At 47.2% G+C, this 25,027-nt stretch overlaps 1 protein-coding gene across 1 annotated transcript in view; it reads left to right on the top strand.

Annotated features, from left to right (window-relative positions):
- Positions 1 to 25,027, top strand: part of LOC115464772 (oocyte zinc finger protein XlCOF6-like) — a 524,570-nt gene that overhangs the window by 254,381 nt on the left and 245,162 nt on the right. The window lies entirely within an intron of this gene.

The raw sequence follows: 25,027 nt of genomic DNA, 5'->3' as shown, positions 1-25,027 counted from the left end.
GAATGTGCTAAACTCTAGAGACGCCCATAGTATGGGCATCTCTAGGGTTTAGTGAGTGCTAATCATTAGCATAAAAACATTACTGCAGCTTAGTAAAAGACCCCTTAAGTTTACCATGTGTTTTTAACATATGCCGTCATTTTCTTTGACTTTTCTGACTGATTTAGGTGCCCTTTCATCAAGCCGTGCTAGAGGCTGCCACACAGCAATGCTGACAGAGCACATTCAAAGTGAACGAGCTTTGTTGGCATTACTGCGGCTTGATAAAAGGGGGCCTAAGTGAATCAACATTTAAAGGAAAGGAACATGCCTGTTCAATTAAGTTATATTATGTTAACCCCTTTAATGAAAGGACCAACATTAGATTCTAAACAATTTTTAAATTATAGACCTGAGGCAGTAGTTGGGATACAATTACAGGATTATTTACATCAGCATCATCTATTACAATAGATAGTCAGGTCTCCGCCTTGACTTTAGCACAGAAACAGTTCTATTAGCATTATTGACAGACCTGAGATGTAATTTAGACAAAGGCATGCCACCTTTGGTAATGCAATTAGATCTGTCAGCAGCCTTTGACTTAATAATCGACGCTCATTTGACTTGATTATCTTATATGGGAGTATCAGATACTTTCTATAAGTGTTTTGCAGGATTTTTGCAACACCGTAATCTACAGGTTGTTTGGAATGGATCTCTTTCTTACTCATGGAATATGGACCGGGGTGTCCCTCAGGGTTCCCCTTTCTTATTTAATGTCTACTTGAGTGAGTTATATCATTTATTGTCCTCAGCTGATGATGTTACTTTGGTATTTCCTGTGATAATATACTCTTCAAGAGACTGCCACATTGATGACATCTTTCATCATATCTCTCGATGGATGAACGATTTAAAGATTAATCCTATTAAAACTAATATTTTGGGGGTTGGGAGCAAAGATGTGGTGATAACCAGGCACAACAGTAAAATTGTCAGATGCTGAGATTTCACTTTAGACCAGTATCAAAATCTTGGGGGTAACACTGGACTCTACTTTGAACATGGAAGCCCTTCTTAATGAAAGAGTTTGGAAAGCTTACTTAAAACTCAAACTTTTCCATAGAATTAAGACTTTTCTGGAACAATCGCATTGAAGAATGGTATTGCAGGTTACAATAACAAGTCAATTAGACTACTGTAATATAGTCTTGCTGGGATTACCTAATTCTTCTGTTCAGCTCTTACAGCACATGCAAAATGCGGCAGCCAAGTTGATTTGTGGAGGCAGAGTCACTGACCACGTCACACTTTATTTAATTTAAATTGCACTGGCTTCCAGTTCAAGTGTTACGATTTTGTTCATGTTTCATGCTCTCATTCATCTCGCCACCTGGTGGCTGCTATGGACTCACTGCTTGCTGTTTCCCATGTTCAGAAGATATTCCGGTCCGGATCTTCCAGCCTTCCAGTCTGTCTTGGGAGTTTTTGGACCTACGCAGTACCCGTACCTGGTGATCTCCCTTGTATTTTTCCTTTATTAACCACCTGGAAGCTTTCTAGTTTGTCTTGCAACAGAGGTCCTCAGAGGAGTTTTCAGCTGTGAGAGTTTGTTGCAGTGCTATCCGTGCTACTTTCAGTTTCAGCTAGACCCTGCTTGTTTCCTGGTTTATTCTACTGTTTGCTGCCTGCCTAGATCCTGTATGTTTCCTGGTTTATACTTCTATCTGCTGTCTGCTAAGACCCTGTGCGTTTCCTGGTTTATTCTACTGTCTGCTGCCTGCCAAGACCCTGCATGTTTCCTGGTTTTTTCTACTGTTTGCTGCCTGCCCAAGTCCCTGCTTGATTCCTGGTTTTTCTACTGATCGCCGCCAGCCTATAGACTCTGTTTGGTTCCTGGTTTCCCTTCTGCTTTGCTGCCTGCCGGTAAGACTCTGCTGGGGTTGTGGACTATTCTCCTGCTTGCTGCGTATTGCTTCTGTTCCAGTCCAGCTGTTCCAGTCCGGCCTGTGCCCGTCTGACTGTGATCCGCCTTGCTTCCTGTTTGGATGGTTCTCCTGCCGCTGCCGGTTATCGGTAGTGGCCCAGGGCTCACTTCGCCTGACCGGGGTGACACGTCTAAGCTTTTTGGTACGTTTTCTGGTCAAGCAGCTGACATGCTATGATTATCATAAAGAAGCTATAATTAAGGGTTAGTGGAGACACAGCCAAGTTCCTTGTTCTTATCTTTTTGCTAAGATATAGCAAAAAGCACCAAGAGCCTTCAGAAACGGGACACAGTGCCTTTAATCATAAAAACTGATTTTCCAATAAGGACCCAATACACAGCGCCTGCAACGGGGGTCAAGTACGATCTAATATGAACTGAATACTGTTTGCGGCAACCAAACTTCTTCCTTATGAAATAAAAAGGAGTTCCATCCATTGCACTGTATGCAAATCTCTCTCATGAATATTCATTGTCAATATCCTGACAAACTTGACTGCCTTGGATAATTCCAGGACCAGTTTATCCTAACTACCATAAGAGGCAGACACGGTCGTATAATTAACATTATAATTTTATTTGTATTTGGGTAATAACTGAGAAAATGCTATTAAAAATGATATAACGTAGCATGAAGTTGACTTGGTTAACTTCTGCAGTTTATCAGCCAGTAGTAAATAATAGTAATAAACAATATTAAGTGCATTTTTATAATATACCACTGCATTCTTCAAAACAGAAGGAGCAAGTTCCCACAATCCATCTTTCTCTTTTGATCTAGGTACAGAAAAAAAAAAGTTTTCAAATGCTCCCTGGTTTCAACCTAATACATGTTAAATGTGGGAAATGAATGTCAAATAAATAAATAGATAGAAACTCTGAATGTTGAGCATCTGATTCTCATAACATGAAATCTGTTTTAGTAGCCCATTACCAAGAGAAAAAAAATCTCTGCACGAGTATAACACATGTTAAGGTGTCCCTGTAACCAGCCCCTTCCAACTGACCACTGAATAAGATTTATAACAAATTACTACTCTACCTATAAAAAGCTATTCCATTATTATACTTCTTCTGTGTACATCCGTATGCTGCACAAGCTGGCATGTTTGAAAACATAGGTGAGATTAAATAAAAATGCGACCAACAATAAAGAATGACAAGGTGGATGCAGCAGCTCATAGATTTGCTTGCTTTGTTTTGAGTGAACGGGGATGACAGCTGCGCTGGGAAGGGGAAACTTAGACTGACCTAATTGGTTTCAGCGTTCTGACGTCACTTCATCTCCTGTCTATTAAACCTCCTTGTCTGCTACAGCCAAAGAGGTTGACGAAAACAGGAGATGGGATGACGTCAAGAGTTGAAGCCAATTTGGTTAGTCTATATTTCCCCTTCCCTGGTGCAGCCGTCATCTAGTACACTCAAAACAAAGCAAGCAAATCTATTGTTTCAAGGGTGATGATGTGGAGGAACTGAAAGAAATCTCGTTGAACCTGGAATACGTACTGAGTCAAATTGACAAATTAAAGAGTAGTAAATCACCTGGACCGGAAGGTATACATCCAAGGGTACTCAAGAACTCAAGCATAAAATTGCTGATCTGCTGTTAGTAATATGTAACCTGTCGTTAAAATCGTCCATAGTACCTGAAGATTGGAGGGTGGTCAATGTGACTCTGATTTTTAAAAAGGGTTCTAGGGTTGATCCAGAATATTACAGACTGGTAAGCCTGACATAAGTGCCGGGCAAAATAGTGGAAACTGTTATAAAGAATAAAATTACAGAACACGTGACAAACATGGTTTAATGGGACAGAGTAAGCATGGGTTCAGCCAAGGGAAGTCTTGCCTCACCAATTTGCTTCATTTCTTTGAAAGCATGAATAAACCTGTGGATAAAGGTGAATCAGTTGATGTAGTATATCTAGATTTTCAGAAAGCTTTTGATAAAGTTCTTCATGAGAGACTCCTGAGAAAATTAGTCATGGGATGCGAGGCAAGGTTCTGCTGTGGACTAAGAATTTGTTATTGGACAGAAAACAGAGGGTAGGGTTAAATGGTCATTTCTCTCAATGGAAGAGGGTGAACAGTGATCAGTACTAGGACCAGTGCTATTTAACATATTTATAAATGATATAGAAATTGGAATGAGTGAGGTGATTAAATTTACAGATGACACAAAACTATTCAAGATTGTTAAAACACCCCCACATATACTCTCACTTCAAGGTGAGCTCTTGGCATTATTTTTATCCACTCATTCTTTTTCTTTCTTTCCCCAAGTTAACATACCCCTGGATATGTCTGGTCTTGTATTTCCCCACCTCCATCCCCATTATACCATATACAGACATTGGTTCAAGTGTACTCTTTATCTCTTTAAACTCTTCATCTGCTTTGAAACACCATTTCCCCACCAGTGCTTGACCCTTCACTGCATTCCACAAAACAAAAGGAGCAAGTTCCCACAAACCATCTTTTTCTTCTGCACAATCTGGCACGTTTGAAAATATAAGTGAGATTAAATAAAAAATGCCACCAACAATAAAGAACGACAATGTGGAAGCAGCAGCTCATGGGTTTACTTGCTTTGTTTTGAGTGTGTGCAGAATGACAGCTGCATGGGGAAGGGGAAACTGAGACAAACCTAAGTGGCTTCAACATTTTGACATCATGCCGTCTTTTGTTTTCTCAATCAAACCTCCTTGGTTGTATGTGTATTGCTCTAAAGGTACAGCCTACTTACTTTATCACTACAGACTGCTCAGAGAATAAATTACTGGGCTGGAGTGTAAATTTTTTTTTTACTTTATTTTTTATTAAGCTTTTTAACAAACATAATTTCACATTTATGAATAATACACAATTTGGAAATGAAAAATTATATAAACAAGCAAATTACTATTTAAGTTTCATATAATTATCGACCACAAAGTGGAGTGTAAATTTTAAGGGGCTTCGATGTTAGCTCCAGAACTTAGTACAAGAACAGTGCTGGGTAGACTTCTACGGCCTGTGCCCTGAGAGAGGCAAGGACAAATCAAACTCTAGTATCCATATAAAGTATCACATACCATGTGAATGAGTTTATCTTGTTGGGCAGACTGGATGGACCGTACAGGTCTTTATCTGCCGTCAGTTACTATGTTACTATGATTCGTATTGGGTAAATGAGACTTTTTATTAGAGGTAGGTTCACTTCAAAATGGAGTGTACAAGTCATTATTGTCTGAGATACACAATGATTAAGATATATACACAATGATTAAGCTATATACATGAAGAGAACTGAAAAGAAACAATAATACCTATCTACAGTTGAACAGAAACAATCAGTACATCACTGGTCATTAATTACTACATCCAGGCTTCCTTATCAGTGAAGCTAGGAGTCTCTTGACCAGGAGAATAAAGAAAGCTAATATATATATATACATCACTGATCATTACATCATCCAGGCTTTTTATATCAGCTGAGAGAAGTCCCTTTTTCAGCAAAGCCGGAGTCTCATGACCAGGAAAAGGTCCTTCTATGCGATACATCTATCCACAGATGAGGTTCTGGCTTCACTGTTCAAGGCTCCCCTTTTTATTAGTTTTTTTCAGAGCCATGGAAAATTACAAAGATGAGCAAGAGAATGTAGTCACATACTCTTGATTTCAAGAAACAAGTCATTTGCCAGATGGCTTATCTCTTGAACCTTAAACATGCTCCACTTCCCTTTTGCACCAAATAAATCAGAGACATGACTTTATCTTGTTTTGCAAGAAGAAGTTTTGGTCAAAAAACAGGAACTTTAAAGTATACTGTTGGTTAGAGCAAAGTTGAAAAACAATCTTTAAAATATTCCATTACGGTATTTAATAGAATCACAGTCACATTACAGTAAATGAGAGCAGAGAAGAAGCACCAACACCCTCTTTATCCTGAGACACAAACTGTTGCTGACACCTCTGGCCAGATGTTTCTGCTGCTTTGAGTGGAGTAGACTAGTGGTTTAGGACAGCGGAGAAAAGTTTTCTTCACCCAACGCGTAATTGCATTACTCTCTCCAGGAAAAAAAAATTAAATGATCCCAGGTTCCAATCTAATTCATGTTTAATGTGGGATAAAATGCCATAAATAAGTAAATAAATATAAACATTTAATGCTGAGCACCCGATTCTCATAGTGAACATATTCCAAACACTATAATGAAAATAAAATGATTTTTTTCTACCTTTGTTGTCTGGTGACTGTTTTTCTGATCATGCTGGCCCAGTATCCGATTCTGCTGCTATCTGTCCTCTTAACTCCGTTTCCAGGGCTTCCTTTCCATTTATTTCTTTCATTTCTGGTCCTCAACTTCTGCCTATTTTCTTCATCCATATGCAGTTTTTCTCCTCTCTTCCTTTTCCCTCATCTTTCCCTCACTCTTCCTTCCCCTCCATCCATGTCCAGCATTTCTTCTCTCTCCCCTCCCCTCCATCCATCCATGTCCAGCGACCCTGCCCTCCCATCCACCCATGTCCAGTGACCCTTCTCTCCCCCTGCCCTGCATGCACCCAGCGACCCTCCCCTGCCCTCCATGCACCCATACCCAGTGACCCTCCTCTCCCCTGCCCTCCATCCACCCATGTCCGGTGACCCTCCTCTCCCCTGCCCTGCATGCACCTATATACCCAGATTCGGTGGGTCTCCAGCCCCCCCCCCAAACCCCCAGAAATTGTGACGTGGCCGCCTCCGGCCAAACGATCTCCCACCCTCCCACCAAGCGACGGGGGGGGGGGGGGAGGAGGGTGCTGGAGGTCCGGTGGGTCTCCAGCCCCCCCCCAAACCCCCAGAAATTGTGAAGTGGCCGCCTCCGGCCAAACGCTCTCCCACCCAGCGACGGGGGGGGGGGGGCTGGAGGTCCGGTGGACCTCCAGCCCACCCCAACTCCTCCCCCCCCCAGCGTTCTCCTTTCAATCCCTGGTGGTCAGTGGTGACAACCCCCCCCCAGGCCCCCCTACATTTCGTTGGAGGAGGGACGCAGCCTGCCTACCTCCTCTTCCAGTCGACGCCGCTGCAAAATGGCGGCACCCAGCCCCACCCATTGCATTCTGGGATGCGCTGGGCGGGGCTACAGACCATGTAAGGCAGATTTGGTAGGCCTAAATCGACGAGTTGCTTGGGTGTAACAAGTAGATGGGATTTGACAAGGGGCCTTTTCTTATAGCAGACATAACATACGAAGCTTGATCTTAATTTCACAAAGAAATTTCTGCAAACAGAAATCGGCAAGATCATAATAAATAAAGAATTAGTTTACCTGAGTGACCTACCCAACTCAGTGTAACAGAGTTCTATAATACCAATCTCTCTTTTAGATCTAGGAATTTACAATCTCAGATGCAGAAATTCTTATACAAGACCTCGTAGGCATGGAGAAGTTTTCGCATTCAAACATCTACTTTTTCAAGATCTTTACGAGGCCAGTCTACAATAATAAAGTTATTTGATAGTACAGGAAGTCTCCTATAATAGTCATTACTGATTTTATCTCTCCACAATTTCTGCTTTATAGTTGTTTCTTTCTCAACAGATATTTATATATGCCTTCCTGTGCGGATTCTTCGGTGCTTTCTGAGGTTTGCCTTCTAAATGAAGCTTTTATTGCACTCAGTACATGTAAATGGATTCACGCCTATGTGGCTTCTCTGGCGTTTTTTGAAGTGTACCTTCTGACTGGAGTTTTTACTACACTCAGAGGAAGTAAATGGTTTCATACCAGTGTGGATTCTCCAGTGTCTTTTGACTGTTCACTTCTCAGTGCAGCTTTTAGCTATGCAAATGGCTTGTCTGGATTCTCTGGTGCATTATCATGTATTTCTTCAACCTGAAACTTTTGCCACAGACAACTTTTATTACACTCAGTACAGCTAAATGGTTTTCATTCCTAATTGGATTCTCCAATGTCTTCTGAGTGTTCCCTTCTCAGTGAAGCTTTTATCACACTCGGACTTGTAAATGGCTACACTCTCGTGTGAAGTCTATGGTGCCATGTTAGTTCTCTCTTGTCAGGAAAACATTTACCACACTCAGAACATGTAAATGGCTTCTCTCCCATGTGTATTCTCTGGTGTCTTGTGAGGTTTGTCTTCCGATTGAAGCTTTTATTACACTCAGTACAATTAAAGGGTTTCATTCCTGTGTGGATTCTCTGGTGTCTTGTGAGGTTTGTCTTCCGACTGAAGCTTTTATTACACGCAGTACAGTTAAAGGGATTGGTTCCTGTGTGAATTCTCTGGTGTATTGTGAGGGTTGCCTTGTCACTGAAGCTTTTATTACACTCAGTACAGTTAAAGGGTTTTATTCCTGTGTGGATTCTCTGGTGCCTTGTGAGGGTTGCCTTCTGACTGAAGCTTTTATTACACTCACTACAGTTAAAGGGTTTGATTCCTGTGTGGATTCTCTGGTGTATTGTGAGGGTTGCCTTCTGATTGAAGCTTTTATTACACTCAGTACAGTTAAAGGGTTTCATTCCTGTGTGGATTCTCTGGTGTTTTGTGAGGGATGCCTTCCACCTGAAGCTTTTATTACACTCAGTACAGTTAAAGGGTTTCAGTCCTGTATGGACTCTCTGGTGTATGGTGAGGGTTGCCTTCCACCTGTAGCTTTTATTACACTCAGTAAAGGGTTTCATTCCTGTGTGGATTCTCTGGTGTCTTGTGAGGTTTCTCTTCCACCTGAAGCTTTTATTACACTCAGTACAGTTAACGGGTTTCAATCCCGTGTGGATTCTACAGTGCCTTTGCAATGTTCCCCTCTCAATGAAACGTTTATCACACTCAGAACATGCAAATGGCTTCACTCTTGTGTGGATCCTCTGGTGCATCAACATGCTATTCTTCAACCTAAAGCTTTTGCCACAGTCACTGCATAGAAATCGTTTTAATCCTGAATGGATTCTCTGGTGGATGGTGAGTTTCCCTGAGGCAGTGAAGCTTTTATCACATTCAGTACTGGAAACTAGTGTCTCTCCTAGGTAGAATTTTGCATTTCTTATGAAGTTTTCTTTCTGATTGAAGCTTTTGTCACAATCAGGATATGACGATAATCTCTCATCAGTGTTGTTTTTCTGGTGTTTTGTAATGTTTTCTCCATTGGCAGAGCTATTCCCATATTCTTTACTTGTATACACCAGTTCTTCCATCCTGCTGAACTCTTTCCCACACTCAGATGTATTAAGTGTCTCTTTTATGCACTTTTTCTGTTGTCTTTTTAGTTCTCTCTTTTGACGGACATTTTTCCCATAGTTCATACATGTAGATGGTCTATTTTCAGTATCAGATCTAGGATGTGATTTCGGAGTTAAATGATTGCTGAGGAATATCTCACAAATATCACATAAACACCTTTGATCTCTCATCTGGTTTGTCTGCATTTCCCCTGTCTGCGTGATATTACTGGTACTGTTTTCACACAGAACTGAACCTCCTGTTGAATGTTTTTGTTTATTTTTATATTTTCCCATTTCTCCCCAGTCAGAACAGGAAGGAGTCTCCTCTTTATCTCTTTCTGATAACATCTTTTCCCCTTTAGACTTCTCAGTGAGCTTCCAGTCATGTGTCTTTGTATTACTGTTTCTGGGATAATCTTTTTCTAAAAAAATAAAAATATATAAAAGAGCATTGTAGAATATTGTAGGAGAACAATTTAACCAGTTCAGTAATACAATAACTCTTCATAAATCTGCCACCCCTCCCCCTCTGCTGATCATTACCGGAGATGCAGGTAGAATATATGATCATATTCAAGTTGATATTTCTTTTTGTAATATCTTTATTAGAACCACACAATGGCAAGAACAATAATATCTGTAAGAAGAGATATTACAGTATAGCGTGGTAATTTTTCAAGTTTCACCCCCACCCCCTCCCACATTCATTGCAAGAGATCAGACCGCACATGTTGTTTCTTCACGGCAGTCTGATCCGCAATAATAACAGACCAAAACCTTTCCCTTCCCTAAAGTCCATACTTCAAGTTATAGGTTCAGCAAGTAGCTACAAGAACGATGTGGCAAACGATCCCACAGTGGGGACAAATTTGTTGAAAAGACTTCCGGGCTCTAAGCGACCGCTGACTAGTGTCCAGTCTCTCAATCTTCATTAGGTTGACAAGTTCATTCCTCCAAGCAGCCTCTCTCCAACACATCAAAATATTCTTTCCAGCTAAAAAAAATGCCTTATGCAGCAGACAATTAGGCCTTGATCTCAGACCCAAGGAAACAAAGTTTGAGAACAACTGAATGTGCAAGACGCTTCAGGTGTTTCATGAGCAACCGCAGCTGATCACTCACGGGTTCTAAGATCAACAAGGCCCCTCCACTCTTCCTATCCACAGAAGGATCCATTGCAATATTAAAGCCCCCCAGCACTAAAAGAGGAAAATGAAGATATGGCGCCACAACTTTAATCAGGGAAGCGTACGTGTTAGGCAGTGAGAGGCTGATATACACTGTACAGTCACTCTCGGTCCCTTCCCCCTAGGAGGAGAGGACACTTCAGCTCTAGGGGAATACGAGAGACAATCAGACTTAGGTGTAGGCACAATCAGTAAAAATAATGTGATTTCTCCTAAACTAACTTGGGACAATATATGGATTTTCCTGTAATATTGTTATTTTTTATATGTATACATAAATGTCAATTTCCTACATTGTATCATCCTCTCCTCTTGTGTTCACATGCACACTTTGTGGCAATTGGCTAATTCCTTATCAGTAACGCGTGATCACAGTGTGGAAAACCAGCTAACAAATAAGTAGTATGAAACACCTGGTGTCCTTCCTCTCTGAACACATATTTCTGTTGGAACATCTTGGAGTCTGCAGAGTCCTCAGTCTCTCATCACCACCAAGGTTATAGCCATGTGTATCTGCCATATATGGCCCGCATAGCCTCAGTTCCTCTTAAGTGTCACCTTGACATATAACTTGTACTTTCCATTTCCTGAGAAAGCACTGTAGCTTACATGCAGCTGCAGGAAGAAACTAAAAATATGCTGACAACAGCAAAGCAAGGAATACTGAGGGGCAGAAGAGCCATATTACAGGCCTAGTATAGGAAGAAATATACAGCACCTTGGGGTGATAGTATCTGAGGATCTGAAGGTGACAAATTAGTGTGACAATGCGGTGGCTATAGCCAGAAGGATGCTAGGCTGCATAAAGAGAAGTGGGTGCTGATGTCCCTGTACAAGTCATTGGTGAGGCCCCACCTGGAGTATTGTGTTCAGTTTTGGAGGCTGTATCTTGATAAAAATGTAAGAAGACTTGAAGCGCTCCAAAGAAGGCGACAAAAATGATATGGGGATTACGCCAAAAGACATACGAGAAGAGACTGGAAGACCTGAATATGTATACCCTAGAGGAGAGGAAGGACAGAGGAGATATGATACAGACGTTTAAATACTTGAAAGGTATTAATATAGAAACAAATCTGTTCCAGAGAAGGGAAAATGGTATAACTACAGGACATGATTGTCATCAATCATTGTCTAGAGATGGTCCCGAGTCCAGTTCACCGAGGCAGTGGGTTCCCAAAGAATACACAATCCACACAGGTTTGGATATATATATATAAAGTATATTGTATTTGCATATATACACCTCTAACACTCTCATTGACTGGGATTGCCGTAAATGCCTCGAATGCCACCTATTTCACCTACTTCTCGAGCCCTTTATTGTCATCACTCACCTGCCATTACCACGCCTGTGATTCATCTTGAACCGGTGAACCGCGTTTACCACCGCTACAACTGATCTAATGGTTGCTGAGACACGTTTGCCTCCTGTATTTCCGGCTGCTGGTGGTTGCTGAGCCATACTGGGCCATCTGCCATTTATCTCGACTGCGATTGTATCTTAAACCGACGGTCCACGTCTGCCTCTGCTACAGTTGATCACTAGCGGTTGCTGGGACACACTTACCTCCTGTGCTGCCGGATGCTGGCAGTTCCAGAGCCTGTTGAGCCATCTATCACCTGCCATATTCTATGCTTGCGATTTCACCTTGAATCGGCGGACCTCGTCAATCTATGTTACAGCTGATCACTAGTGGTCGCTGGGTCACGTCTGCCTCTTGTACTGCCGGCTTCTAGCGATTGCTAAGCCTTGCTGGGCCATCTGCCATCTATCATATATCAGCCGAAATCATCTCTTATAGCTGTTTTTTAGCCTAACCCGAACTCAATATCCCACCGGACTGTCGGCACTGAAGGCTACAAAGTACCGGCTGGTAAAAGTGAGTAATCGACAGGTCCGGCGAGAGTAAAAGACTTCACATGGGATCTTGAGACCGGATGGTCACGGTCATCCCCCACCAAATCTGATTTGATTGTGGCCCTGAGCGACCTCACAGGAGTGGCAAACGACAACGTGGAGGGGCATAATCGAAACACTGGCGAACTCAGAATTTGGCCAGCTTCATACAGGCGAGGGAAAAAGGGCAGGAATAATCAAAAAATAATATGGCCGGCCATAAATATACCATTATCGCGATCGAATCCGGCAAAATGTGATCCGGCGAAAGCATAGTAAAAACGCCCCCATTATACATTCAATTTTCGTGGTCGAACCCGGCCAAATCAGGGCCGGCTAAAGTATACTAAGAGTACGGTACTTGAAAAATACATTACTGTACTTGATCATTTTCACTGTGCCTTAAATTTTCCCTGTATCTGGATGTCCGCAACTAACATGCAGCTACGGGAAATATATTGTGTATGAAGTTCGCATATGTGATAATGATCCATATATGAAAATTCCCATATAAGGGGAACTCCGCACGTAGGCCCCGCAGACATGACAACAATGCGTCAAAGACGGCCATGCATCGTAGCCGGCCCTGTGTGGAGCCATTGTACATGGCAAGACGTGCACGTACTGATGTATCCATATATGGAATCGCGAACCGTATATGGAGCTTTGCATTTAAGGGCGGCCATCACGCATGGCCGGCCATATAAGGCGAGGCACATTTTTCTATTTTCATTTACAAATATGTCTATGAGAAGGGAGCCCAACTTCTCTGTGGCAGAGAACCTCCTCCTTGTATACCTGTGCGTCAAGCACAGGCATGCTCTCTTCCCCTACCACTACCATCTGCCCCCCAGGGCTATCTGTATCAGAACCTGGACTGAGATCAGGGACAGGTTAGAGGTAAGTGTTTCAGCTGCCCCAACCCTCCTGTAGCTACATGCACATTCATTAATATAATCTAGGTAGTAGAAAATACAAACCTTGCCACATCCCTACAATACTGCACACAAACGGTTCTCTCTGTCCTCACCCCCCCCCCCCCCCCCCCAGTGTTGTGAATCTCTTCTAGTTGATTTACAAATGAATTTGTGTGCTGAAGGCAAGGCGGCCCATCCCCTGACTTCTGGTGTAAAAAATTATATCTTGCAGAAGATTTGGCATCAGGAGGGACTTAGGGAGTCCCTCCGCCGGAGGTACCGCCGCGTCCGGCTAGAGAGCCCTCAGATGGTCAGGGCGGCGAGACGGCGCCTCAGGGATCAACGTAAGTACTATAAACAGGGCACCTATACTCCTTTGTAAATGTATTTCATACTGCAAATGTCCTGTACAATATCAGTTTCCATGTGATTCTTAAACAACTAGTTAAGTCATAACACCTCTATCCCAGATCAAGGCCTGAGGTATGGCTGCAACTTCCAACTAAGCTCCTGTGAGATGAATGAGATGGCATGCCTCATTTCTGTATCCCCCCTGCCTGAGGTCCTATTCTTAATGGATGTCATTGCCTCATATTAAACTTGTGTCCCCCCCTCCCAAAACAAACCATTATTAAACAGAAACTCTAAATAGTCAGCCAACCATAGTCACAAATCATCATGCAAAGATGCTGCTGAGCAATGACTGTGGTCTGCCTGCGTACTCAGAGTCACACCAGCTTTCACGGTTCCCTGTCATCTCATCTCATGCATCTCACACCCCATCAGGCCAGCCAGCTCCTGCACTAAGTAAGCTATGTTGGATGTGCTGATCTCAAACACAATCCTGTTACATACACAGAGCACCAGCGGCAGGAGGCGGCGGCCCGGCAGGAGGAGGAGGAGCAGCCAGCGGCCCAGGAGGAGGCGGTGGTGGCCCAGGATGAGGCCTGGGCAGACATGCCTCCCCCTTGAGGGGGATGATGAAGGGCCCACACCCTCTGCCCTCTCCACTCCATCCCCACCCCCGTCCCTAGCCGCACCCCAATCACCATCCCCACCCCATCCCTAGCCGCACCCCCTTCTCCATCAGCACCCCCACCCCCACCTCCTGCCCCAGCACTGCACCTCCTGCAGCAACTGGTGGATGGGGTAAACCAGTTGCTGCAGGAGGTGACAGCAATGAGGCAGCAGATGGGGGCAATGTGGCAGGCTAATGAGCAGCACCATAGGGCAGTGACGCTGCTCATTAGCCTGCTGTACAGGGCCATTCAGGCAGGAGGACGTGGCCACCATTAAAGGACATTGGGGGGGGGAGGGGGGGAACTTGTAAATACGTTATTTATTGGTTAGCAAAATTTGAATATAAGTTGTATTTTGTTCATATACCAGGGTGTGTGTCTCTCGTTCTGCACTACATATTATCAAATGCTGGGGTTCATGTGAGGGGAGCCAGCAATATGGATTGCTTGACAGGTGAACTGTGACTGAGAAACTTTGGTACATATGTGTGATGTGTGGCCATATAGAAGGCCACCTGTTCCATCCAAACTGCATGGCTGTATGGTAAGGGGGGAGGCTGGGTATTTCTGGTGAGGAACATAAATGCCCATCCAGGCTCTTCTCCCCCCCCCCTTTACCATAGAGCTGCACAGCACAGAGTTGTATAGCACTAGTGACCTGCCAAGTAGAAACTTGGAGATATCTATAGGTAGCCCCTAGACAAGGTTTGCTCTTTGCTCACCAGACACCCTCACCCACAATCAAACCACATTGGTGGGGGCCACAAAGATGTTACAAGCAGCTGGGCCATCTTTTGACATTGAGCAATGCTATATAGTGCTCAACAGAAAAGGGAAACCAATGTTAAAAGCATTAGATGGATGTTTGATTCTTCACAATTGCAATATAATACCACAGGTACAGAAGGGCCTAGGCTAGGGGATATAAATGTATATTGTTGCTCACAGCTTCTTGGGTCCCGGGAGGGTTTTAACTTTGCACCTGAGGCAATGGAGGGTTAAGTGACTTGGTCAAGACCACAAGGAGCAGCACTGGGATTTGAACTGGCAACCTCTATTACAAGACCGGTGCTCTAACCACTAGGCCACTCCAGCCACCTGCACGTAATTTGCAGTAGGAATTGTAAAAACCCTTGCTCTCAGCATGACTTAAGGGCTCAGTAGCCACGTACCTGTGGCCACCTTGAAAATAGTTTGCAGGCTGGAATGTAGAAATGTTGTGGTTCCATAATTATGAACGATTGTAGGACTGTGTTTAATAATGTGGAAAACACATTCAGGGCATATTAATTGAATTTTTTATTTAATTAAAGCATTTTTTTCCCACATGTTCCCACTGGATGCAGGTTCAATGTGGCTTACAAGAGCTACATCAAGAATACTGTATTACTGACATACTAAAACAATGCAAGCAGTAAATTAACTTTGCAATAATATACAGCAGTCGCACAGTAAAGAACATATATGGTAACTGATTTGTTATATATGTTATGTATGCTTCCCCCCTCCCCCCAACAACCCTGAGAATGGGTGGGCACTTCATAACAGGGGACTGGGGTTCACCACATAAAGAAGGATGGAACCTAGCGGGGAGACACATGAGGGGCAAAGTGGGACACAAACTACCAGCTGTGGATACCCGTGAACCTGGTGAAAATAGAGGTACGATTTGCGTGCAGTGAAGACAGAGAGAGAGAATGGGGAACCCTTGACCATGAGGGATGCACACATCCATTCTCAGGGCCTCTTCCCCTCCCCCACCCCCACCCCACAGCCAGCCACAACTCAGTGTGTCCAATAGAGAACAAGACATCTGTACAATGAATTGGGTTGAACAAATCATGGCTCTCAGAGTTCTGTATTACACTCTACTGCTGTCTCTTGCAATCCTCTTGACCAGCTGTCCTGCAAGATGCAAAAAGTGTTTGTTTAGCAACTAGGTAGCAGAAAGGGAAGGTAAAATTATGTATAATCATACCTGATAATTTTCTTTCCATTAATCATAGCTGATCAATCCATAGACTGGTGGGTTGTGTCCATCTACCAGCAGGTGGAGATAGAGAGCAAACTTTTGCCTCCCTATATGTGGTCATGTGCTGCCGGAAACTCCTCAGTATGTCGATATCAAAGCTCCATCCGCAGGACTCAGCACTTAGAGAATTACACCCACGAAGGGACACTCTGCCCAGCTCACCACCGCCGAAACGGGGGAGGGGAATTAACCCAGCTCATCCCCACACAAGTGGGGGAGGGGAATCCGTCCAGCTCATCCCCGTGGAGCGGGGGAGGGACACCACACCCGCCGATGCGGGGGGATCTGGCTTATCCTGCAACCGCAACCGCGGGAGGAGCTGACTGACCCTAACACCGCCGAAGCGGGAGGGGTACAAAGCTGCCCTACAGCCGCACGAAGCGGGAGGGAGTGCCGGCAGAATTTATGTCTCAATCCAGCCCCGTAAAACGGAGGGGAGAGGAATGCAGCAGCTCACTGTAACACAAACTCGTCTCAACTCTTGAAGAATCCAAGTGAAAGAACTTGAACACGAAGTCTTTCTGAAATAACTGAAGACTAAACTTGAACCTGAAATGCAACCAGAATAAAAACAGAACAGATATCTGGGAGGGGCTATGGATTGATCAGCTATGATTAATGGAAAGAAAATTATCAGGTATGATTATACATAATTTTACCTTCCATATCATCAAGCTGATCAATCCATAGACTGGTGGGATGTACCGAAGCAGTACTCACCCAGGGCGGGACATTGAAATCCCTGACCTCAACACTGAAGCTCCAAACCGGGCCTCCGCCCGTGCAGCCACAGTCAAACGGTAATGCTTGGAGAATGTATGAGCCGAAGCCCAAGTTGCCGCCTTGCATATCTCTTCCAAGGAGACGGATCCGGCCTCTGCCATCGAGGCCGCCTGAGCTCTCGTGGAGTGAGCCTTCAGCTGGATAGGCGGCACCTTCCCCGCGGCCACATAAGCCGCTGCAATGGCTTCCTTGACCCATCTTGCCACTGTAGGCTTAGCAGCCTGCAGACCCTTACGAGGACCTGCAAACAGGACAAACAGATGATCCGATTTCCGGAAATCATTGGTCACTTCCAAGTATCTGAAGATGACTCGTCTCACATCCAGATATTTAAGAGCAGAGTACTCCTCTGGGTAGTCCTCCCTACGAAAGGAAGGGAGACAGAACTGCTGATTCACATGGAAGCGAGAAACAATCTTGGGCAGGAAGGAAGGCACTGTGCGAATAGTCACTCCTGCTCAGTGAACTGCAGAAAAGGCTCTCGACATGAGAGCGCCTGGAGCTCGGAAACTCTTCTGGCTGAAGTGATAGCCACCAAAAAGACTGCTTTCAACGTCAGGTCTTTCAGAGATGCCCTCGACAAGGGTTCAAAAGGCGGCTTCTGCAATGCTCTTAGCACCAGGTTGAGATTCCACGCAGGCACCACTGAGTGCAGAGGAGGGCGCAGGTGATTAACTCCCTTGAGAAAGCGCACCACATCTGGCTGCGAAGCCAGGGAAGCACCCTTCAGGCGGCCCCTGAAGCAAGCCAGAGCCGCTACCTGGACTTTAAGGGAACTGAGCGACAGGCCTTTCTCCAGACCTTCTTGCAGGAACGCCAACACTGAAGAAATTGGAGCAGTGAAGGGGAGAAAGTGAGCCTGCTTCACACCATGCTGCAAAGATACGCCAACCCTGGCGTAAGCAGTAGAAGTAGAGCGTTTCCCTCGCTCTCAGCATAGTGGCGATGACCTTGTCTGAGAAGCCCTTCTTCCTCAGACGCTGCCGCTCAATAGCCAGGCCGTAAGACCAAAGGGAGAGGGATCCTCCATCACCACGGGACCCTGATGTAACCGGCCCTGCTCCACTGACAGCCGCAGAGGATCGTCGACTGAGAGCCTGATCAAGTCCGCATACCAGGGACGTCTGGGCCAATCCGGACCCACCAGAATTACCCTGCCGGGATGCTTTGCCACCCGGTCTAGCACCCTGCCCAACATGGGCCAGGGCGGGAACACATAGAGGAGCTCTTGTGTCGGCCACTGTTGGAGAAGAGCATCTACTCCCAGGAATCGAGGGTCCCGTCCTCTGCTGAAAAAGCGCGGCACTTGGCAATTGGCCGATGACGCCATCAGATCTAGGCTCGGCTGGCCCCAGCGCTTCGTGATGTCCAAGAACGCCTGAGCAGATAGTTGCCACTCTCCGGGCTCCAAGGTATGGCGACTGAGAAAGTCCGCCTTGACATTCATGACTCCGGCAATGTGGGCCGCTGAAAGCTGCTCCAGGTTCGCTTCCGCCCACTGGCAAAGACTCATAGCCTCCTTGGCTAGAGGGGCGCTCTTGGTACCTCCCTGGCGGTTGATATAGGCCACAGCCGTGGCATTGTCCGACAGGACCCGTACAGGCTACAACACTAGTACCGGGATGAACTCCAATAACACCAACCGAATGGCTCTGAGTTCCAGGAGGTTGATAGACCACTTGCCTCTGCAGGAGACTAGAGCCCCTGCGCTGTCCTTCCCAAGCAGTGGGCTCCCCAGCCCATCAAAGAGGCGTCTGTCGTGACGACAATCCACTCCGGGGTCACCAGAGGCAATCCTGCAGACAACTTGTCTGTCTGCGTCCACCAGCTCAGCGCCTTGCGCACTGCTGGGTCCACGGGAAGGCGCACAGCATAATCCTCCGACATCGGAGTCCAGCGCAGTAGCAGAGATAGCTGTAGTGGTCTCATATGAGCCCTGGCCCAGGGCACTACTTCCATCGTGGCCGTCATAGAGCCCAACAGCTGCACGTAGTCCCAAGCCCGAATAGGAGAGGCTACTAGGAACTAGTCCACCTGAGCCTGAAGCTTGACAATCCGATTGTCTGGCAGGAACACTCTGCCCACTTGGGTGTCGAATCGAACTCCCAGATACTCCAGGGACTGAGTCGGGCGCAGCTGGCTCTTCTTCCAGTTGATGATCCATCCCAGGGAGCTCACAAGAGCAACTACCCGGTCCATAGCTTGCCGCACTCTGCATAAGAGGGGGCTCGGATCAACCAGACGTCCAGATAAGGATGGACTTGTACTCCTTCCTTTAGCAGGAAGGCCGCTATGACCCCCATTACTTTGGAAAAGGTCCGCGGAGCAGTAGCCAACCCGAAAGGGAGGGCTCTAAACTGGAAGTGTCGTCTCAGGACTGTAAAACGCAGAAAGCGTTGGAGAGGAGGCCAGATGGGAATATGCAGGTACGCTTCCTTGATGTCCAAGGAAGCCAAGAACTCTCCTGCCTTCACTGCCGCTATAACAGAGCGGAGAGTCTCCATGCGAAAGTGCCTCACTTTCCAGGCCCGATTGACCCCTTTGAGGTCGAGGATAGGCCGGACAGAACCTCCTTTCTTTGGAACCACAAAGTAAATGGAGTAACGTCCCTTGCCAATCTGATTTTTTGGCACCGGAACGACCGCACCCAGGCGGATCAGGTTGTCCAAGGTCTGCTGCACTGCCACAGCTTGACCGGAGACTTGCAGGGAGAGAGTACAAACCCGTCTCTTAAGGGTTGGCAGAACTCTAGCTTGTAGCCGTCTCTGATGACTTCCAGCACCCACGCGTCTGAAGTTATAGTGGTCCACTCGCCCAGAAACGAGGACAGCTGTCCTCCAATCTGCACTGGGGCGTGGACCAAGGCCCCGTCATTGGGTACGAGACCCTGGGGGAGGACCGGAGGGAGCACCTCCGGGACGGCGGTCTCTGCGAAAGGAATGCTGCTTGGGGGAGAAAATCCTCTTGAAGGAAGAGGGGGCAGAGGAACCCGACTTGCCCGGGCGGTACCGACGGGCTTCCAGCAACCGTCCTCTGGAGGTACCGGGACGAGTACTAGCCCGAGCCCTGACCTCTGGTAATTTCTTGCCCTTAGACGTGCCGAGATCGGTCACGATTTTGTCCAGCTCGACCCCAAAGAGCAGCTTGCCTTTAAAAGGCAATCTAGCCAGGCGGGATTTAGAGGCGTGGTCAGCAGACCAATGTTTCAGCCAAAGCCACCGCCGCGCAGAGACTGTCTGAGCCATGTCTTTAGCTGAGGCTCTCAAGACATCATACAGCAAGTCTGCCAAATAGGCTAAGCCCGATTCCAGGGCCGGCCAATCAGCCCTCAAGGAAAGATCCGAGGGGGAAGCCCGCTGCACCATAGTCAGGCACGCCCTGGCCACATAGGAGCCGCAAACTGAGGCCTGCAAACTTAAAGCAGCCGCCTCAAAGGACGACCTTAAGGCCGCCTCCAATCTTCTGTCTTGGGCGTCCTTTAGGGCCGTGCCACCTTCCACCGGCAACGCCGTTTTCTTAGTCACCGCAGTGATTAAAGAATCCACGGTAGGCCACAGATAGGCCTCACGTTCACTCACAGCCAAAGGATAGAGGCGGGACATAGCCCTAGCCACTTTAAGGCTCGTTTCCGGGACATCCCATTGAGCCGCAATTAAGGTGTGCATGGCATCATGCACGTGGAAGGATCTAGGCGGGCGCTTCGTCCCCAGCATAATGGCAGAGCCAACAGGGGCTGAGGGAGAGACGTCCTCCGGAGAGGAAATCTTCAAAGTGTCCATGGCCTGTAAAAACAGGTTGGGCAAATCCTCTGGGCTAAAAAGCCGCGCTGCAGAGGGGTCATCCGCTCCATCCGAGCGGGGATCTATCTCCTCCAAGGAATCCGCAAAGGACCGTTGGGAGACCTCAGACACGCTGCCCTCATCTACATCGGAGGAGACAAAGTCCTCCAAGGCCTGGAAATCAACCCGAGGGCGTTTACCTCTGGGAACCTCAACCTCTTTATCAGAAGAGGGAGCAGGGGCAGCGTTTTGCATGAGGAAAGCCTGATGCAGCAGCAAAACAAACTCGGGGGAGAAACCCCCCAGACTGTGCACTTCCGCAGCCTGGGCAACAGCCCTAGACGCACTCTCAACCGGCGCTCGCAATAGCGGGGGAGAGACATGCTGCGCATCCAAAATGGCGTCCGGCGCGAAACTCCGCGAAGGAGCCGCGCGGGAAGAACGGCGCTTAACTTTAGCCGCTTGTGCCGTCGCCCAAATTAAGGGCGTTCATGGCATTAATGTCTCCAACCTCAAGGGCGGCCCACGAAGAAGCCGTCCGAGCCGCGTGGCCGGCCAAGATGGCGGAGGCGAGGAGCGGGGGATGGGCGTTTATGGCGGGAAAAAACCGCCACGCCGGAGGAACGACCGGGACATTCATCGGTCACTAAACTGTCACCCATCAAGGGCGAATCAGGTTGTAAAACCCCCGCATCCCCTCTAGAAGCGCTCCAGCGATCCGGGGAGCGACCCTTTGCGCCCTCGCCCTCCGACGCCATATGCCACGAGGAGAAGAATCGGGGAACCCCCTGCCCGCTATAAAAAGGTAAAATTACCTGCTTGCCGCTCCGAGCTGTAACGAACTGGTGTCCCAGTGAGTAGCTGCAATGAACGTTTAAAGAAACGTCGAATTAAACGCCTTTAAAGACGTTTAAAATTTTTTTTTTTTTTTTTTTTTTAAACGGAGCCAGCGGGAGGGGGGGAGAAAAGGAGGGACCTGGCACCACCAGGTTTGCACTTGCTCAAAAGAGCCCTCAACCCCAGGCCTCAACAAAACCTAAGGATTAGGCTTGGAGGCCTAGCCAGAGCTGCTGCTGTGTGTGACCACCACCTGCTGAGATAGAGAACATACTGGGGAGTTTCCGGCAGCACATGACCACATATAGGGAGGCAAAAGTTTGCTCTCTATCTCCACCTGCTGGTAGATGGACACAACCCACCAGTCTATGGATTGATCAGCTTGATGATATGGAAGAGGTGGCTGAGAGGTATGAGCTTACCTTGAACTTCTGGTGCAGGAATCTGTTGACTCCAAGGGACAGAGGCTGGCAGCTTCAATAAAGGAGAGAGCGAGCACATCACACACAGCAAGGAGCTCCTGGAGGGTACAGAATGGAGAGTTGGCCCCATGTAGAAAATGCAGAGTATATGCAAGGCTACCACCTACCACCCAGTGTGAAATAAAGTCCACACATCAGTTGTCTTCCAAAAAGTGCCCAACCCCCACCCCCACTTCAAACACTGCCCAAGAACTCACCCCCCCCCCCCCCCAGAAGAACCCAAAACAACAAACAGGTATATAAAACTAGACATTGCCAAAAGAAAGTGTAATATAACAGAAGCACAAACACTTTGAAATACCAGCCCATACTATAAACGGAAACCTCTAAAGTGCAGCGCAGAGAAAGGCCTTTTCCAAAACACAGTGCAGGTGAAAACACCGTAGCTCCCTACCGATAATCAAAATTACGCCGGCTATTTGATTTGCCAATTAGCCCGGCCATCTGCGCAAACAGCTGAGGCCGGTTAGCATTTTTCGCGATAATCGAAATTACGCCGGCTATGTGAGACCCGCCCATATCATTCTCACGTGGCCGGCCATGAGAGCGTATTTAAGCGGCGTTCTTGGTATTTTCGAACCTTTTGCATTGCAGTGGTACAATGGGACCCAAGCTACCACCAACCCGCAAGGGTAATTTCTCAGATGCTGAAGTGCAACTGCTGGTGGAAGAAATAGACAGGAGGCACATGCATCTGTTCGCTCCCACCGGCCAGAGGCTAGCTGCAAGCACAAAGCAGCGGGAGTGGGAAGCAGTCAGGGACAGGCTGAATACGGTCTTCCACTGTGGCCGAGATGTGGAGGACTGTAAGAGAAAGTGGCGCTGGCTGAGGCAAGATGTCCGCAGGAAAGCTGGTGCCAACCCCCCAGCACAAGACACTGCTAACCTCACTCCCATTGAACGTATCATCCATGGGCTCTTACCCCAGGAGGGGATCCATGGCATTGGGTCCCTGAACACATCAGCACAGGCTGAGGGCTCAGCTTAGGGAGCTGGGGGATGTGTTCTGCTGTACTAAACTCTGTTTCACACAAGTGGGGGACAGTGTGGTGCTCCTCAGCAGTAGGGAAAGGGGGAAAAATAGCATGTAATGCATATTACTATTCATTACAAGCCATGACAGAGGGAGAGGGGCAAGGGGGAGGGGTTCCAGCAATGTATATAATAGATGTAAATATATTTACAATATCATATATACCATAGGAGCTGACTCTGTGGGTGCTTGAGCACCCCCAATATACAGAATATTCATTGACTGTGTCCAGGGAGGGGTTATTTCCACTGGGCTTAGCACCCCCAATAATTTAGAAACGTTGTCTCCTATGATATACAATGTAAATAAAATACATACATTGTGTGTAGCTTTGCACTGTTTCACATCTTTGGCTGCCTTCCCCATCACCAAACTCTGCATATCTCCTTCCCACACCTCTGTGCTATAGCCACTGTGTTCTCTGTACTCCTTCCACAGTTCTATGTCTACCCACCTGCCTGTGTGGCTGTCTTGCACATCAATCTCTGCAGTACACTGCACTCCTTGTCTCCAGCTCTGTACAATGACATCTGTGGCTTGCCTGCCAATCCCATTCCTCACCATCTCTTTGCTGGGTCTTTGCCGGTGGGGCTATGTGTATGAATGCTGAAAAACAAATGCAGATTATTTTGACCAACACACTTCTTCCCCTTTTGCTATGCAGGTGATGACAGCCAGTGGGAGGAAGAAGCTGGCCCTAGTGGCTACCAGCCCCACCACACACAGCTGCAAACCAGTGGGCCTGCACAACAACCCTCACAGGACCATGGGTTGGAAGCACACGACCCAACAGCAGCAGCACCGGCTATCCCTCCACCACCCGCTGGACCGGCTATCCCTCCACCACCCGCAGACTGTGCTGATGGTGGCAGCGAAGATGAAACAGAGGATGCAGAAGGGGGGGCACCTGCTCAGCAGAGGCCAGGCAGCCAGAGGAGGCAGCTACTGCGCCTCGCCACACAATTGCTGGCCCACAATGTGCAAATGGAAGAGTACCGGTGGCAGAAATTGGAGCTGCATCGGGAAGCGCTCCAGGTGCAAGGGGAAGCGGTAGAGGCCCAACGTGCTGTGACCCAGCAGCTCCACATTGAGGGCCTCCACCGTGACTTCAGAGCACCTACTCCAGCTGTACAGCAGCCACCACCACAACAACTGCCGTCTACCTCTTCCACTGCACATGAACCACCTGCTAAGAAGAGGAGCTTGCGATCCTCACATTCCCCAGTCACTGGTCCAGCAGCCACCACACCAGCTCCCCTTCTGGGTCCTGTGCCCAGATCGCAGGACAAGGCCCACAGCACAAAGTGGCCGGACTTCCACAGGGCAGCTGAGGCAGCAGGCTGCCTTGTGGACACAGAGGAGGAGAGTGGGAGCTCATCAGAGGACTCTCAACAGAGTTCCCATGCAGCACCAGCTGCAAAGGAACACGGTGGGAGGGGTAGGAGGGGACGGGGGAGGGGCGGGGAAAGTGATTGGACATGCTGGAGGGGGGTGAGGGGTGGAGGGAGGGGAATATGCACTGAGCGGGTGATGGTGGTGGGAGGGGGGTGGTGTTGGTGTGTAAATACCATGTGATATCAATAAAGGTCCACTTACTTCACTGAAAACTTGTGTCAATGAGTCTTTGCCTGGCTCTGACCCCAGCTAGTATGCACTCTGCTCTGCGGGCGGGAGGTGGAGGGGGCTCCTCATCCTGTTCCTCTGGGGCCTGCTGCTCTGGTGGCTGTACCTCTTCTGGGAGGGCCTGTCCTCGGCGCTTTGCCAAATTATGTAGCATGCAGCAGGCCAGGAATATCTTTGCCACCTTTTGGGGACTGTAGAGGAGCTCCCCTCCAGAACGGTCCAGGCATCGGAACCTGTTCTCTAGTAGTCCAAAGGTCCGCTCTAT

This window comes from Microcaecilia unicolor, chromosome 1 (genome assembly GCF_901765095.1).
Source record: "Microcaecilia unicolor chromosome 1, aMicUni1.1, whole genome shotgun sequence".
NCBI lineage: Eukaryota > Metazoa > Chordata > Amphibia > Gymnophiona > Siphonopidae > Microcaecilia > Microcaecilia unicolor.
The sequence above is the reverse complement of the archived record's forward strand: the minus strand, read 5'-3'. Positions and strand labels throughout refer to the sequence as shown.